The sequence below is a fragment of the Lepisosteus platostomus genome, chromosome 5 (assembly GCF_059453375.1).
Source record: "Lepisosteus platostomus isolate fLepPlt1 chromosome 5, fLepPlt1.hap1, whole genome shotgun sequence".
NCBI lineage: Eukaryota > Metazoa > Chordata > Actinopteri > Semionotiformes > Lepisosteidae > Lepisosteus > Lepisosteus platostomus.
Genome location: NC_142615.1, coordinates 22,041,418 through 22,045,454, shown reverse-complemented (window position 1 = coordinate 22,045,454; position 4,037 = coordinate 22,041,418). Strand labels below are relative to the sequence as shown.

At 40.1% G+C, this 4,037-nt stretch overlaps 1 non-coding gene across 1 annotated transcript; it reads right to left on the bottom strand.

Moving 5' to 3' along the window:
* Window positions 1-470: 470 nt before the first annotated feature.
* trnaa-cgc (transfer RNA alanine (anticodon CGC)) lies at window positions 471-542 on the bottom strand. The gene has a single exon. It is a non-coding gene; the product is annotated as a tRNA-Ala (tRNA).
* Window positions 543-4,037: the final 3,495 nt, after the last annotated feature.

Below are 4,037 nucleotides of genomic sequence, written 5' to 3'. Positions count from 1 at the left end.
TTTTGTTAAAATTTAATAAATCGTCTATCATCAGTAAGTAATTATTAAGAAATTGTTTTATTTCATAAACTATAAGACAATTTAGAGAGTTTATAGGTCATAAACGTCGCTTATGTTCTTTTAACTCTAGCGTTCAGGATCCAAACCCAGGTGCGGACGGTTGTGTTTCTTGAATCTCTTGTAATCATCAAAAGTCGATGTGTAGTCCTTGAGTACTTTCTCGAGTTGTGCCATGGATATTTTATACGATCAATACTTGTCATGCTCTTTTGCATTTTCCTTAACTAAATTAGTTCAAATAATTTAGGATTTAACAGAACTAAATGAGGTACATTTAAAACAGCAGCGCAACTCTGCAGCACGTCGAGTGTGCCTGCATTTAATTGTGTAAACCTGGCTCTCTCTGAACACGAGCAAAGAGTTCTCACTCAACAGAAGATTGCGATGTGAGTACTGTAATATAAAGCACCTGGAGATGCCAGGGATTGAACCCGGGACCTCATACATGCGAAGCATGCGCTCTACCACTGAGCTACATCCCCGATGAAAAAATTAATGGAACAGACTTAGAGATGTGCAAATGCTCACTGATCACACCACTCACGAAGAATGCCTGCAGTTTCCCACTTTCGCGTTTCTTCTACTACAGAGTAAATTCAAAGGAATGAAAAAATAAGGAAGGAAAAATAATCGCATCGAAGCTTCAAGAGGCTGGGCACAAATTAATCTGTTATTTTTGCATCCAAAACGGTGGTTGATTCCCAGACGGGGGCGTGCTTTTTTTCTACCTCCTTACTCGACTGTCCTTCAATTCTATTTTATTTGAAACCTATTTGCATCTTTTAAGTGCTCTTGATAAAACTATGCATAGAAAAAACAGCAGTACTGATGATTTAACGTAAAAGGGTGAAACAACGCCCCAACCACAGGAATGGTAACAGGAAGGATCGTGTTCTTATTTAATATGTCCTTTTGAGATGTCTTGTCAATGCACACAGGCGGTAGAGCTGAATAATTTACTTTTAGTTCTTTCTATACCAGGAAGAAAGGAGCAGACTTTAACTTTAAGAGGCAAAAATGACACCTTGTCAAAGCTTATATTTATTAAAATGACATCACAACAAAAGAGTGGAGCCTTGAGTGAATAAAGCCTTGAGTGGAGCCTTGAGCTTTCATTGGATGTCTGTGTCTCCATAACTTTGTAGGTGAGAGAGAGGATTGTGATAATTTGCAGGTGCTTCTCGGGAGTGCGTTGGTGGTACAGGCGCCTTCCAAATAATTTAGTCAGTTTTTTAATCCCAGCCAGTGCAAACCCAAATCTTTTCAAGATAATCTGTGGTCCGCTAACACATCTTTTGAAACACTACAACAGGTAACACCCCGTGTGAAACATCATGAGCATCTATTAAACCTCTCTACCTACCCGTTCCTCACAGAGACATGACGAGGGTCTAAAGGGACATTTTGAGCCATAGAAACATTTTAGCATTCCGTACTTTCCTGTGCAGTCAGGCCAGTTCCACTTTAACTGCGCCCGACAACGGAGGTCGTTTTGAAAACTACGAGAGTAAAGGAAGAGTAAAGGATTGGAAGCTAGGGAGTTTCAGGTCTGTGTTTTTATTATAGGTTCTCAAATCTGAATACCTTTTCAAGAAGTATTTCAGAATCCCAGTCAAATCCAGTACGAATGCTGCATAGATCTGCATTGTACAATTAGTATACTGTTTGTCCGTTGAATCAAACACGCCTTATGAAGCATTTCTAAAACAGGAGAGATTGTTAGGGAATGCGTCTTCCTGTAAAAATAAAATGACTTCAAGGGCACTATAAGCAGAGGTGCTCTACAGAAGAACTATAGCCAGAGATGCCAAAGAGGTCGAGATTTCACCACGTGAGAGAAAGCATCTCAGAAAACGAAGTTGCGGTCATTTCCACGCCTCATAAAACCACTAGGTCAAACAACAAGAGCTGAAGAGCCGCTGTTGAGAGTAACACGGCCGAGCGCTCTAAGGAGCTGGCTTAAACCTCCAGCCTCTTCAGGAGCAATCTGTTGGAGTCACACTGCTACAGTGTATCTCCTTGTTAAGTATCCCTTTTATTGTTGTTGCTACCTCCAGGCGATGTAAACCAGATTCAGAAAAAAAATAATTTGAACAACATTATTCCCACTTTTTTTCGAAGGTGCGGTGGCCAAGTGGTAAGGCGTCAGTCTCGTAAATCGACGATCGTTTTATCAAACCCCACCCGTGCCTATTTCGAAGTCTTCAAAAAAACTTGCAATGTAGGATTCTCAATAGTAAGAGAACATTACTATCGCCAGTGATTAGTATCCGTGCATATCCTGCCTTGTTTTTTAGTCGACAAAGCTTGTCTCTCTTCACACCCATCTTCTGAATGATCGCCTCAGCATTGGGAAGGAACGTGCGCTTGTTATAGCCCCTGACTCCATGGTCTGATCACAAACAGATCTGGTGAGCTGTCAGTCCAGGTTGGAAGTAACGTTCGAAAGCACTAAAAATCTGACTTAGGAACGAGAAGACCGTGTTTTTTTAAACGAGTAAACGATAAAATAATATACTGCCTGCAAGACTATGTCAAGTTCAAGTTCAAGTTTATTGTCATTATACTCATACACAGGTATAAGGTATAACGAAATGCTATTTAGCTAGCTCTCGGACATAAGTAGTACAAAGAAAAAAAACACAACAACAATACAATTGTATATCACAAGAAAGACAGAGACAACAGCCGATGTGCAAAAAACAACAACAGGCAGTGTGCAAAACAACAAAAAGGTAACAGGTTATGTGCAAAAACACGCATCAAAAGAATGAAATAAAGGGATAGAAATGATGGGGAGTGAGCTTTTGACATGTATGGTAGAGGTCGATTTTCAATGTGTGTTTGGGTTTTTGGTAAGAAAGAAGCAATCAGCACACATTTTTTTTCAGGATAGTCGAGCAGTTTAAAACAGCAAATTCACAGCTTCGTGTCTTTTACGCTTTGTGTTTCACTCTCCAAATAGACGCACGGGTTCAAATCCCACTCCCGACAATCAGGCGTTTTACCCTGTCTTTTTTACTTGCCTTTACACTGTTTCAGTCTTGTTGTGCTCGCTGACAATCACAGTACGAGGAAAACGGAGAAACTGCTTAGCAAAAACATAACGGACAGAAAAAAGCTTCGTAAACACGTGAATGTGAGTAGCAGCAGTAAGGTATGCATTCAAATGTTTAAGGCAGATTTATAAAAGCAGCAGAAGAAAGGTGCAGCCTTTGTGAGAATTCGCGGGTTTTTATGCTGCTTGGACTTCTTACAAGCCTATGAATTGACCCCCGTTTTATTTTCATTTTCAAACTTCAGAACCGAATAACAAAAAGGTTTCATGTGTGACAGCATTCCGTTGCAAATACCGTTTCCACGATGTATTCAGCGACGGGAATGAAATGTTTTAGTGCTGGCTCAAATGCGAGGAATTTCAGAAAAACCTGGAAAAGCAACGCCTGCAGTAAATGACAAATCTAAAGCGTGTAGTCAGCATGAACAGAACAACGCAATGCTCTGTAAAAACGATCTGAAGCCGCAATTACTCTTTTATCTCGGGCAGTTCATTCCGATACGATGTTTCCGCAGAATAAATGAAATGCCGAACTCCAAACATGTTGTTGTCATTATTGTTACTCCTGCTGCTGTAGTTTTAAGCTTTAATCAGTGGGTATGTAATGTTGTAAAGGGGCTGGACTACTGTGTTCAGTCCAAATTCCACTATGTGAATATATGCTTTTTTAATATAAGCATTAACAATACAATGCGTGCTCAAAAACCGTTACTTATTAGTTTAAGAAGCGGCAGTGTTTTGACAAACTGTGGTATTCGAACAGTAAATGCTGAAGTGTTTAATACTCGCTTGTGAGCAGATCTCCCTCGATTTAGACAAACTCTTGTTCGGCCGATGATTTCAGATCAAAATTTAAATCAAGTGGAAAGAAAGCTGAATTACGCTGGGTACTGGGTATCACTGTTACGCCATCAGGTCA